Source organism: Desmodus rotundus, chromosome 3, assembly GCF_022682495.2.
Source record: "Desmodus rotundus isolate HL8 chromosome 3, HLdesRot8A.1, whole genome shotgun sequence".
In the NCBI taxonomy this organism is placed as follows: Eukaryota; Metazoa; Chordata; class Mammalia; order Chiroptera; family Phyllostomidae; genus Desmodus; species Desmodus rotundus.
This window is the reverse complement of record NC_071389.1, coordinates 75,564,078-75,578,872: the sequence shown is the minus strand read 5'-3', so window position 1 is coordinate 75,578,872 and position 14,795 is coordinate 75,564,078.

The following is a 14,795-nucleotide window of genomic DNA, read 5'->3' as shown; positions in this document are numbered from 1 at the left end:
GATATTTAAAGATGTATATTATTATACTCTCATTAACTTACTGTGTTCTCTGTCTTTTGGGAATAGAGTAATACTTAAGGCTAAATGAATTAACTAATGTAATCAAATTTGGTCATCTACATATATCACATAATTCCAACATGCCATGTAAGGTTTTCCCTCTTCCTGACTACATACATTACTGCATATTAACCTTTGGCATATATGTGTTTATGTACATTCCACTACAGTTCAAGCCATGTTTTAAACTCATCAATTCTAGATGGAAATTCAGTTTTATTGGATGAAATAATAACCAAATTCAGGAACACCAGACTCAGCCTAGCATTACGCTAGTTAATGAATCAACTAGGATTAAACATTTTGGCCTGTAGGCCAAATATGAAATAGAATAAACATAAACAACTGAGATCAAGGCTAAAGGAAGATATGGATATTTATAAATAATTTGTAAACACAATGTAAACATTAAAAGAAATTATTGAGAATCTACTATGTGTTGGTTTCCAATCTGAGCATATAGTATATGTCAGTGTATAACACCATAAAACAATCTCTGTCCACATACTACATTATATTTTACCATTTTACTGAATTCACCTAAAGCTTACTGTACTATGCTCTGCTCTATTAACCACTTAACACTGAAAATTCACCATCCAAATTCTACACATGCTATTGAATTCATCCCATACAATAAGTCTATTGGCTTAGTTCAGTTTTCTCAATACAACTCATTAGTTACTTTAGAAAACTGGACTCATCATTAAGATTGAAAGATATGTGAAACTATAACATTTCAAAAATTTGATTTGCTTACATTACACTGAGTATGAAGCTTTTTTAATTTTAAAAAGCATTTGTAGAGAATGATTCCTCGAATTTATCAGACCCTGCCTTATTAAGACTTTTCTAGAGCATTGTACTAATTAATATGTTAAGAACCCTAATGTACATATCACTCCACCACCAGAAAGATACAACCAACCCAGTTTAAATGGTGTCTTTTGGCCCCTTGCTTCTCACAGACGCGCAGTGCAGTCTCTGGGAGTTTGTTAGAATGAAGGGTCTCGTCCCATCCCAAGACCATTCAGTCAGAATGTGTATTTTAACAATATCGCCAGGTGCCCACTCATGCACATGACGTTTGAGAAGCAGTGCTTTCAAAATTCACCATGCCATCATATTTTATAGAGCATATGTAAAATGTTAAAGGTCTCAAGCTAAACAGTAGTCATGAAATATATACATAAGTGAAGTTACTTGAAGAATGCTTTGTTAATCCCCAAATATCCTTTTTTATTTGCACAAATTTTCTTTTAGAATTAACTCATGACAAACAAAAAACATGGAGGTAAAATAAACCATCTTATAATCCAAAAGCTACGAGCAAAGAGAGATTTTGAAAAGAAGTATCGAACTGCCGTAGAATTGCTATGACTTTTCCCTTTCCAAAGCATTCACAAAATCGTTTGTAAGGTAGAAAAGCAAGCAGAAACTCTAAGAAGGAATATTCTTAGTAGTGGGTTAGTATCTAGTATCTAAAATGCTAGATGAGAAGTTAGGCAATTTGGAGTGACATCTACAGCACTTCACTTCCCTAAACTTCACTTCCCTAAACTGTAAGAACAGGTATGAGAGCAGCTTTCTACTTGGCAAATCATAAAAACAAGCAAAGAGATTACCTACTTTTAATAGCTTGCTCTTTTAACTAGGTGATATGAAGTCAAGACAATATTCAGATATAGTATTTTCTCCAAAAATTACTCCTGGAAAAATATAATAACTGATTTAGTCTAAAGATTTTCTGAAGTTAGTGATAAAAGGTATTCTTTCCACAACACACTCAGAGTGAGTTTTTATTGATTCCTGCAACAGAGAAGGCCTAAAAAGTTATACAAGAAATGAAAAGTCATTTTTCAAGGGCTCACATACACCTCCCTTCCTATAGGCCAAATAGATACACATTTGCTTATGTGAATGCTTATGGATGAAGGCATCGAGGTAATGAGTTAACCAAAGTTTCTATGAAGAGCAAGCTTAGGAATTCCTGTTGATCACTTAGCAACAAGAACCAACAATTTAAGTAGGAATTGATGAACCAGCAGCTTACAGAACATGTAGCTTTTTTTCTCTCCTATTTAATATTTGCTACATTTCAACTTTACCAGAGACAAAATGAGCAGAAATGAAATTTCTTTTTTTTTGTTTTATTTGCATTAGCTTCTTTTTCCAAAGTTAGACCATTACTCAAAGTGAAATTCTGTATATGGTACATTTTTATTCTCTGTTACCATAGGTAGCAAAGTCGATTTTACAGAGCAGTTAACCAAACATGATGATTAGTTAACGAGATATTTTAAGCCAGGGTCTAACCCATGGCCTATGTCCTCAGTATATCTCATCTTGTTGGGTCCACTGTAAGAACCGTAGGATATCATGAGCAATCAAAAGTGTGGTTGTTCAAAACCAAAACCAAAGCCAAAAAGAACTCTAAAACATTTTCCAAAGCAGAGATGAGTGAAGTTATACTAATCGATATTCAATATTAAATAGGCAGTACTGCCACACAGACAAAAGGCAACTCTACAAACCTTGAGCAAATCCTGCTGAATCATAGCCGCGCGCCCCCCCAATTAGGGAAAAGCACGCGGGCACAGGGAGGTTCCACCACAGTCACTATGAATAGCATTAAAACATCAAAGCAGAGCATGCATCCGTCTCTGCGGAGGCCCTAACCAAGCAGCAATCAACTTCTACCAGCCACAATTAAGTCCAAGCCACAACCTGGATGCTTTAAGTAGGTAATAGTTAAACCAGCTTTTTTAAAAAAATTGCTTGGTCATAAAATCTTGTGCCCACTGTGAGTCAGCGTTGTCATAAGCACTTCCTTCAAGAAGCACCTGCTTTTAGACCCATCCCTTTCAGCTGAAGTGCTGAGATCAATGGCTGATATTACCTTTATGCTTGCTGACCCTTGAGTATAATCCCTTGTCTGTCTTACAGTAGATAGTCCTATGCAAAACTGCAGTCACTCTGCAAACAGGTAGTGGTCAGGTGCTGGGTGGTGAGGAGACAGAACCACAAAAGGGCACTGGGAGTAGGCAGTTGGGAATGAAGGCCATTTTTTCTGTTTTCTCTGTCAGCCATTGTGCATAAGCCTGTCCCCTTCGGCTTGTCCACATGGGCCTACCCTTTGCAGCTGTTCTCTCGCAGATACCAGCATCTTCCTTCTCCCATGGTTTGGGCTGGGTTTGCCAGCAAAAGCAGCTGACTTTTCCCTTTCATTTGCTTCATCACTAAATTTAAAACAGAATCTCTTAAATAATATTAAAAACGGAGATGGAAGAAAAAATGCAATAGTTCTTAGAAGGTTTCTGTCCCCATTTCAATCTAAGGCAAAGAAAAGTACAGTAGCCTCTTCTACATCACACCTAAACAAGACAGGTCAGGTCGTTTGTTTGACTTTTTTTTTTTTTTAGCAACTTTCACTGAAAACTTCCTAACCATGTGAGCAATATAGAAAAGGGGGAAATGTTTAAGGAGTGATATAAGAGAGATGAAGGGAGGGCTGAGATGAGAAAGGAGAGAGAAAATTTTACATCTTGACCAATAGTCACGACTAGCCATTTTTGAGAACTCTCAAAACTTCCGCCAGATTCACGGCCAATCTGAACTCACCTTTGGTGTATTCACCCTCCATAAGTCAATCCTCTGTGTCCAGATTGGCTCCTTATTGACCCAAATTCAAAAGCTGTAAAATAAAGGCAAGGACGATGAGTGATACTTTGCAAGAATGGTGCTGCAGAAGTGCAGAGTATCACTTACTAAGGTCATAAATAATGAAGGACTAATAAATAAAACATTAGAAAGAAAAGACCCTCCTTATTGCCACTTCATGGGTTCCTAACAATTTATATCCGGGCACGAGGTACTAATTGGATGAATGTGTATGGAGTGGGTGAATGCATATTCATAGAAGGGTTTGCAATCCATTATTTCCCTGGACAACTTTTATGTTATGGATTTTTTCTGTGTATTTAAAAAAATACCTTAAAATGAAATTTGCTAAAATAATGTTTTATGTTAAAACACCTTTATTCTCCTCACTCCTTTTAAACTCAGTTTACCTGAGTCCATGTACTAATTGGAGTGTCAGAGGTAAACAGAAAAAAAATCACTTTTATGTAATCAAAGGAAGATAGTGCTTTTCCTCAGGGATTAAAACCAGTACCTTTGGAATATTATTCAACAAATATTTGCTAACCCTGGGCCATATGTTCTGCAGCAGAATCATGATGATATAGGTCCTGCCATTTAGGGACATGTATGTTGAAATGGTTTGTACTGTAACTTTATTTTTTTTTAAAGATTTTATTTATTTATTTTCACAGAAAGGGAGGGAGGAAGAGAGAAAGAGAAACATCAATGTGTGGTTGCCTCTCACGCACCCCCTACTGGGGACCTTGGCCAGCAACCCAGGCATGTGTCCTGACTGGGAATCGAACCGAATACCCTTTGGTTGGCATACTGGCGCTCAATCCACTAAGCCACACCAGCCAGGGTGTTACTTTATTTTTAAGTATTTTGAGTAAATATTTATGCAGATAAATTTCCTTTTGGAAGTCAGTATTGCATAAATAGTTTTAGGCTTACATTTTCCCACTTAAACAATTGATTAGGCAGAGAGAATAAAAGTTTCACATAAACCAGCCTTGTTCCTGCTCCCCAGATCAGGGGGCTTGTAATCAGGACAGTCAATTAGGGAACATGAGTACAAGCTCAGGAGGTCATTCCTTTTTTATATGCAAATGAGCTCTTCAGTATGAAAGACCAGGTTAAAAGAGGTAACTATAAAAATGTATATTCTACCTGGCCGGGTAGCTCAGTTTGTTGGAGCGTTGTCCTGATACACCAAGGTTTCAGGTTCAATTCCCTGGTCAGGGCACATACAAGAATCAACCATTGAATGCATCAATAAGTGGAACAACAAGTTGGTGTTTCTCTCTCTCCCTTTTCTCTCTCTAAAATCAATAAATAAAAATTGTTTTAATATGTGCTCTAGACAGAGATACATAGACTTAAGATTACAATGGGACAAATTGTGTTCCAAAATAATTACAATATATAAGTGGGATCTTCCAGATGCAGAGCAGAGACCAAGGAATATGATTTAAAGTACCCTACACTCTTACTTAGTAGCCAAATGCATGAAATGATAGCAGCATGTAGTCCCCACAGTGTGCTGTACACCCCACTGGGTGTTTACACGTGTTCATTATCTTTCTAAAAGAGAAGGGTGAGTAGTTCATTCGAAATCGTATACCTGGTAGTTGACAAGGGTGGGTTTTGAACACAGGTCTGACTGATTTCAAAACTTGTGCTTCTTTTGTTACACCAGGAAGCATTCTAGAACTTCGCACAGCCAATGGGCAGAGGGAGTGGAGCCTGAGGTGTCTATGGAAACTGCTGAGCCCACGGACATTCCTGCCTCTTCTCACCAAGGTATGTCCAGCTGCTTCTCAGCGAGGGCCTTGGCAGGATTTCTGGGGTAGCAAAGGGATCCTGAGAACCCAATCAGCGCACACTGAGGGATGTCTTATTGGACCCCAGACACCTATAAGTGAGTTCTCTTCTTTGCAAAGTTGCCAGATAATATATGACGCCCAGTAAAATTTGAATTTCAGATAAACATAATTTTTAGTATGTCTCCAGTATTACAAATATTGCATGGCATAACTTATTTGGGAGATCTGGCAACCCTACTTCTTTGCCCTAGTTCACAATGTCTTAGGTTAGAATTCGAGAGAGACATGCGTACAATGGCTATTGACTGGAATTGTGAGGAACTCATCTGCAAGCACGTCCGCCTCCCGCCTACTCCAAGCTGGTGAATGGTTTATTATGGGATGCCGCCACAGCTCAATTTATGTGTTTTTAGTACAGCAGACATGAATCTTGTGTCCACAAGTCAAATATGAAGAAATGTAATTTTATATTTCTTTAACTCAACAGAATTTCTGTTTCAAAACCCCATTTTTTCAGAGGAAGCAGAACCATAAACTCAGTCCTGTCAGGTTTCATCATACCCTCTCCTGGAGATGCGTTGAAGGGTTCACAGAGTGCTGTCGGGGAGCGTTTGTTTCTCCATGTCCTCTCTCCAGGCAAATCGTTTCCAAGTCCCCTCTTCTTCATTCCCGCCCTTCTGGCCCTTTCAATCCAAATGTTTCTGTGCCTTCACTGTTCTACTGAGAACATTGTTCTACTGAGGCACAGGTTCTACTGCAGCTTCTGTACCGCTCTAAGGCTCCAAACCCTTTCTGAAGTCCTTTAAAGCTCTGCCTCCTAGATTCACAGTACAGTCATTCCCTCTCCAGGTTCTTATTACCCTGCTGGGCATCTGCCCTTGGGGAGTGAAGCATGATGCTCTTTGTCATTAAAAAAACTGTCTCAGGCTCTTCCCCCAGGGAAGGACACATAGTTCCTCCAGAGGACACAAAACTACCTCTGTCCTCTTGGCTCCCTGCCCAAATCCCTGCCCCTCCCCTCCCACCCCCCCCAATGCTCTCTGCAAAGACAATCTTTCTCAATCTTTTTTTTTTTTCATTTTTCAATCTTTTGTTCCCATCTTTTTCTAGGGATGGCCCACCCTCCTCAGTACCCCACCCTCCAGCTCTCACCTTCCCCCTGTGTGTCTAATTCCCCTAAGGATATTAGATTTTTGGAAGACACTAGATTTTGGCAGGTTATTTCCTTTTCACCCTAGTTTATCCTTTCCCTGGGCAATGAATACAAGAGTTAGCACTTTGAAAGGAGGAGAGAGGATAAAAAGACAAGAGAGGAAAGTATTCTAACCTACTAACTTTAAGTATCCTCAGGCACTCCCCTCCTCAAAGGCAGACGTAAAAATTAGATCCTGATTGTTTAAGCACAAACTGTAGTCCACACGTCCTGCATAAGCATCAGACGGCAAACATTTTGAAACATGGATTGTCCGGCCTCACCCCAGACTTATAGACTCTCCAGAGTTGAACCTAGAAATAAGTATTTTAAACTCTCAACATTTTTCTTACTCTCATTTGGACTCATTCTCTGACCTGCATTTGGGAGTAGCCCCCTTTTCTTCCTACATCTTCTGCCTTCTTCCTCTTCTTTTTCACTCCTGGAGTGGCAACATCCAGCTAAAGATTCCTTGCACAGAACCAAATCTAGTGTGGAGTCCTGTATCTGCCTTAAAGAGAAGATAACCTGGAGGCCAAGAGTATGTTCATATGTCTCGTCTCCTCTTTTTTTTCTTTTTTTCTTTTAAAAATGTTTATTGATTTTAGAGAGAGAGGTAGGGGGAGATAGAGAGAGAGAGAGAGAGAGAGAGAGAGAGAGAGAGAGAGAGAGAGAGATTGGTTGCCTCCCATACTCGCCTTGATCGGGGATCAAACTTGCAACCTACGTTTGTGCCCTGACCGGGAATCAAACCCCCAACCTTTAGGTGTATGGGATGACATTCCAACTGAGCCACACCCCCAAGGGCTCCTCTCCCATTGTTCTCATCCTTTGGAGCCCTGTCCGGTTTCTAAGAAGAAACTGAGTGTAACCTACCAAACAGGACCATTCCAACACCACATGTCCATCCAATGTCAAATGCAAAACTATTTCCCAGAGACCTAAATGCTGCTCAGCTCTCACAAAGAATCATTAGTATATTTAAGCATCTCAGTTTTGGGGGGGTTCTTTTTTTTTTGAGGCTTTGGGATATTTCTACAGGGAAGGGCCTAAGCAATTAAGATATATTTCCAAAGGAGGTAAATTATAATGTGAGATATTTTAATTGCTTGTGTTGATTTATTGAAATTGTTAAACACTCTCTTAATTTATTTGGAGAGAACAGTTAACCTTTTTTTTTTTTTAAGTGAATATGGTTAGGTAGGACATGTCAGTTTGGCAATATCATTGGCCTATTTTATTCCAAAATGAGGTTAGGAGTGCTGAGCTAAATTGGAGCTCTTAAAAAATATGTCCTAGGGAGTGGTAATGGACATGCTAACTGAAAATCATTCACAAGTAATGATGGGAAAGACTCACCCCTTGAAACGGTAGTTGGTATTTATAAAGTCAGCTATGTTTATTGACTTGCCCCAACAAAAAGTCATGTTTTGTTATTATGACATCAGAATACTACTCTATCAAATAACAGAGCAAAGGGCCTGAAAAATGAGGGAGGTGGGCAGGGTGAATGGGAGATAGAGAAGTGAATATCTAAACTGTTTCCAATAATTCCTTTATTTCAGGAAAGTTAATTTATACTGAATATCTCACTCCAGGTTTAAGTTATTAAGAAATATATTTTTCCCTTGAAGTTGATTAAGCAGCAGCAGCTCTTCACAACTGACCGACCCGGAAGTATAACAGATGCCAATGGTCCGCAGAGCCCTCTGCTAGGTGCTGTAAGTACGGGAAAGCAGTTGTCCCTCACAGGGTGTCCCTTTTTCCCTGAAAGGCTGATATAGAGATGGAGTTAGGGACCAAAGAAATCAGACTTCACGGACTGGAAGGAACTATACAGTTCCACTAGGCCAGCCCCACAGCTAAGGGGCGAGTCCTGTAAGTGCCCCTTCTACGGGGGCTTTATCATCTCAAGAAATGAGGATCCCTGCTTCCGGAGGAGCCGTCAGCTGTTTTCTCAGAGTGGGAGGCGAGAGGAGGAGGGCGGCAAGGGCGCAGCCTGCCTTTGGCTGCTCCTGCGCCCTGGGGAACCCTGGGCCCCGCCCCAGGGACGCAGCCCAGGCGGACCTGATCAGCAGGTCCTGCCAACTATCTTCTTGGCTGAAAGTCTGACTTCCCCCCTCAATGCTTGCTTTTGTTTTCAGTTTTTTTATTTTAGACCCAAAACCTTGCTCTTTGTGATGGTTGGTCCAATTGGGAATTACTTTCTCCATTTTGTTATTAATTCATTCGATGAATGCATTTTTATTGAGTTACTGTTATGTTTCATTATAGGAAACTGAGGCCCAGAGAGCTTAGGCTATATACTCAAAATCACAGTTTTGTGACTTAGTGATAGGATGGAATCTCCTAACTCAAATTCCATGGTTTTACACTATAGAATGTGTTTTCTTTGATCCCACTGAGCAGCTTTTGAAAATCTAACTCTTCCTTCTTAAAGTTTATGGCTTATTTCTCTCTCATCAGTGGCAACAAAGGGTTGATGGCAGTGGGGAGAAGAGCACTAACACATTGAAATCTTATAATATCGATAGACCAAGTTCACCAGTCTCGCTGGTGGTATCCCATTTAATTTTCACAGCCACCTTATGAAGTGTGTATCCCATTTTACAGATAAGGAAATTGAGGCTTAGAGACATTACATAACTTGCCTAAATGCACTTGACAAGGTGTTAAGTATTAGAGCCAGGATCATGAACCCAGTTCTAACTCCAGATGCCATTAAATTATCCTGCCTCCCATGCCCCAGGCAGAATACATTGGATGTCTAAATGGCCACTTAACTTCAGGTAGTTCTGCCCAGATTTTTCATGTACTTTAAGGAAAAGCCTTTATTTTGGCTCTTGATCCTGAGTTTCAATGACCAGAAGTCACTGATAATCCCATGTAAAAATGTTACTCAATCAAGTAACTCAGAATATCAACATGCATTATTATCCAGCTCCAAGACAACTGAACGGAGTGACTTGAACGAAGGTGTTAGGTTGTTTTAGAATCAGTGATAGAGAACAGATACTAATGTTCTCTGACCTCCTGGGAGAGCCCTGATTATTTCAAAATTTATGTTGTGGAAATTGAAGTTTTTCCGAAGAACTTTCATTCATTGATCTGTGCACTGAGAGTCACGTACAATTCAAATTCCTTCTCTCTAACAATGCTTCAAATTATTTGGATTTGGCTTCCGAGTTTTCCGAGGGTTTCACACGAAAGTACGGTACAGAAGGCTGAGCCAAGGGCTCCTGGTTAAACAGAGCTGACTGATCAGACTTTGTCATGGGAGACTTTTGTATCCTCTCCCACCCCAACCCCAACACAGAAGGGGGACCCCCCAAAACGGAATTTATTTATAAAAAATTGTGTTTTTATTCTTAGATGTTTAAACTTCAGTCACCTTCAAAGAGCTCTCCATTTGATGCAATGCACCATTTAAGATGTTTTTTCCTCCGTTCAGAACAGTTTTTGAACTTGGAGATTTTGATGCCTTTTAGTGCTTCTGCCATTTTTTTGTTTCATCTCTTGATCATTGGCAAAATATTTCTATTTGAGGACTTTTTTCATCTGAGGAAACAAAAAATAAAGTCTCTCAGGGCAAGATCGAGTGAATAGGGAAGGTAGGGCACAGGGATCATGCCATTTTTGGTCAAAAACTGCTGGGCATCAGCGCTGTGTGGGCAGGTGTGTTTGTAAATCACCCATCATGAAATGGGCAAATGCAATGAAAGAGTCTTCAAAAAAAATTCACCAAAGCTGAACGCAGCCTCTCACACAACACCAGCTGGTGCACTGATACAGATGGGTTCCTAGAACACTCACCTAGCAGGGGGAGCCTGTGCTACAAAGGGTCCGCCCTCCAGAAGATAAGTGCATTGTTTTTGAGGTCATCTCCCCTCATTTGTGACAGTAATGAAGTAATAAAGGTATTGAACCAGAAGGAAAAAGACAGGAAAAGAAGACAACAGTGAACCGAAGAGTTCATCACAGTTTGGAAAGAGGAAAAGCAAAAGGAAAAATTAATTCCTTCCTTAAGGCAGAGAAAATTATAGCCAAAGGGCCAAAGAGGATATTTCTGACAAAACATGAAGAGAACCTTCTGGGAGTTCCCAGTACGGTTGATGGAGAGTGGCCATGGCTGAAATTAGGAGATGGGTTCATCTAGGTGTATACAATTGATCCCCACTTCTCTTCTCCCACCCTGGGCAGCCAGGGAACTCTCTCTACCCACATCTCCTTAAGAGTGCAGAGGTTTATTCTCTGGGGAAATTGAACCAGTGAGGCCTCAAACATGGCACAATGAACATGGGTACAGATATAAGTGAGTGTCTAATTGAGCACGGAATTGGACTCAGCTACTTCTGGGCTCTGGGCCTAGAATGCCACAACATCCACTTCCCATTACACTCATACTACCAGGAGTGTCATTTGCGGGGGGGGATCTTGTTTCAGTTTCTACCAGTTGATTTATGACTGTTTTGGAACAATGTCTGATTAATCTGAGAGTGCCTATACTTATTTCTACCCTGACTTCATGCCTTCGTGAATTGAATAAATGGAAGGGCATTCTATTATTGCATATTTAAAACTTTCCTTCTATGGACATTAAAGAACATATTATTACATGAAATATAAGTAGAACCCACAGCAGCTATTTTTTTAAATTAAAAATGTTAGAATTTAACATATATCTAGAAGCTTTTCATGAACACAACCCTGTACGAAATTTGGAGCGCAGGGTAGTGATGTGCAAGTATGCAAAAGGAACTGAAAGTTTAGTTGCCGAGCTAAACATGGAAACACAATTACAATGCAAAATACATGAAGAACTTTTGGGAGAACACCTGAATACCAAAGAAGCTCGAAGGGGAGATCAGAGAAAACTTTTTTGAGTCATTGAATTTGAATTAGCCCTTCAAGAATGAGGAGGATCTTAGCTTAGGAGGGGGTGAAGCATTTAGACTGATGGAAAAGAACGAGCCTTGGAGATACATGTATCAGCATGGCTGTTAAAGATATTGGATACTAAAATGCCACTGTGTGTATATGTATAAATATCTCACAGTTCCTTTGCCCACTCACCTGTTAACGGACACTCAGTTTGCTCCCATGTCTGAGCAACTGTCAGGAAGGCTGCAATGAACGTGGTGGAACACATATCTCTTTGAGAGAGTGATTTCACTTTTTTCAGGTATATACCTAGAAGATCACGGAGACATACGGTAGTTCTATTTTTTATTTTAAATTTTTGGTTTTGCCATGTATCAAAATCATTCATTGTCATTGTATCTCAAAGAGCCCAATGTACCCTAAACTTCCAAAAACTGAATGAATTTAGTCTTGTCTGCTAATCCAAACTCATTGGTCTTCAGTCTCTTCCAGTAGTTCTATAATGTTTTTTAGTAACTTTCAATGGACTCAAGTAAATTTTGAGTACAAATTTACTAAGTACAATTCTGTACCAATTTACAATGTTACCAGCAGTATACCGTGGTTGCCTGTCTCCGTACCCTCCCCAGCACTTGTTATTTCCTGTCTTTTTGATAATAGTCATTCTAATGGATGTGAGGTGGTATCTCATTGTGCTGTTGGTTTGGATTTCCTTGATGATTAGTGATGTCGAGCACCTTTTCACGTATCTGTTGGCCACTTGAATATCTTCTTTGGAAAAAATGTCAGTTCAGATCTTTTGCCCATTTTAAAATCAAATGGTTTGGGAGTTTTGTGCTATTGAGTTGTGGGAGTTCCTTATATATTTTGGATATTAACCTCTTATCAGACATGTGTTTTGCAAATACTTCCTCTCATTCCATAGGTTGCCTTTTCATTTTAATGGTCATTCCTTTCTCTGTGCAGAAGCTTTTTAGTTTGATGTAGTCTCACTTGTTTATTTTTACTTTTGTTGCTTGTGCTTTAGCGGTCATATCAAAAAATCGTTGCTGGCCCTGGCGGGGGGGGCTCACTTGGTTAGAGTGTTGTCCTCATATGTCAAGCTTGCAGGCAAGCTCTCTGGTCAGGGCACATGCGAGCAGAGGCCCATAGATGTGAATGCATCAGTAACTGGAACAACAAATCTCTCTGTCTCTCTCTCCAAGAAATGAAATTTCAAATAAATCACTGCTAAGACCAATGTCAAGAAGTATTTTTCCTACGTTTTCTTCTAGGAGCTTCTTTAAGTTTTCAGGTCTTATGTTAAAGTCTTTAATCAATTTCAAGAAAAGTTTTGGTGAGTGGTATAAAATAGGGGCCTACTTTCATCCTTGCATGTGAATATCCAATTTCACCAGCAGCATTTATTAAAGAGAATCTTTCTTCTGTATTGAGTATTCTTGGCTCTCTAGTTAAATATTAGCTGAGAGCTTATGCTTGGGTTTATTTCTGGGCTCGATTCCATTCCATTGGTTTCTGTCTGTTTTTATTCCAGTACCATACTGTTTTGACTACTATAGCTTTGAAACGTAGTTTTATTTTTTAAATTATTTTTAATTGAGTTTATTGGGGTGAAATTGATTAAAAAATTGCATAAGATTCAGGTGTACAATTTTATAATACATCATTTGTGTATTGTATTGTGTGTTCACCACCTCAAGTAAAATCTCCTCCCATCACTACTTATCTCCCCTTTCCTTCTGGTAATCAGCGTACCGTTGTTTGTGTCTATTAGTTATTTTTTTTCTTAACACCCTTATCTTTGTTTTTTTTTTTAAAAGTATATTTTATTTTTTAAAAAAAATTTTTATTCAATTACAGTTGTATACCTTTGCTCCCCATCCCTCCACCCCACCCCAGCCAAACCCACCTCCCTCCCCCACCTCCCCCCTCCCCCTTGATTTTGTCCATGTGTCCTTTATAGTAGTTCCTGTAATCCCCTCTCCTCACTGTCCCCTCCCCACTCTCTGCTGGCTATTGTTAGATTGTTCTTAACTTCAATATCTCTGGTTATTTTTTGTTTGCTTTTTTTCTTCTGTTGATTATGTTCCAGTTAAAGATGAGATCATATGGTATTTGTCCCTCACCACCTGGCTTATTTCACTTAGCATAATGCTCTCCAGTTCCATCCATGCTGTTGCAAAGGGTATAAGCTCTTTCTTTCTCTCTGCTGCATAGAAGTCCATTGTGTAAATATACCATAGTTTTTGGATCCAATCATTTGCTGATGGGCACTTAGGTTGCTTCTAGTACTTGCCTATTGTAAATTGTGCTGCTGTGAACATTGGGGTGCCTAGGTTCTTTTGGATTGGTGTTTCAGGGTTCTTAGGGTATAATCCCAGCAGCAGAATTGCTGGGTCAAAAGGCAGTTCCATTTTTAGTTTTTTGAGGAAATTCCATACTGTTTTCCACAGTGGCCTCACCAGTCTGCATTCCCACCAACAGTGCACTAGGGTTCCCTTTTCTCCGCATCCTCTCCAACATTTGTTTGTGGATTTGTTTATGTTGGCCACTCTGACTGGTGTGAGATGGTACCTCATTGTGGTTTTAATGTGCATCTCTCTGATGGCTAGTGATGCTGAGCATCTTTTCATGTGTCTCTGGGCCCTCCGTATGTCTTCCATAGAAAAGTGTCTGTTCAGGTCTTTTGCCTATTTTTTAATTGGGCTGTTTGTCTTCCTGGAGTAGAGTCGTGTGAGTTCTTTATATATTTTGGAGATCAGGGCCACACCCTTATCTTTCTAGCCCAGCCCTGCCAACCCCATCCGTCTGACAGCTGTTCATCTGTTCTCTATGAATGAGTCTGTTTCTATGAAATATAGTTTTAGATCAGAATGTGTGACGCCTTCCGATTTGTTCTTCTTTCTCAGAATTGCTTAGCTGTTTGGTGTCTTTTGTGGTTCTATATGAATTTTAGGATTTTAAAAAACCTTTCTATAAGAAATGCCACTTGAGAACCAAGATGGCGGCATAGGTAGACACACTACGCCTCCTTGCACAACCAGAACTGACAGAAAATTGAACGGCAAGGAAGTCCGACACCAAGGAAATAAAAAATAAACATTCATCCAGACCGGTAGGAGGGGCAGAGATGGGCAGCCGGGGTGGAGAGGACTCGCATTGCCATGGCAGGACTGAGACTGGCGGAGTGTGGG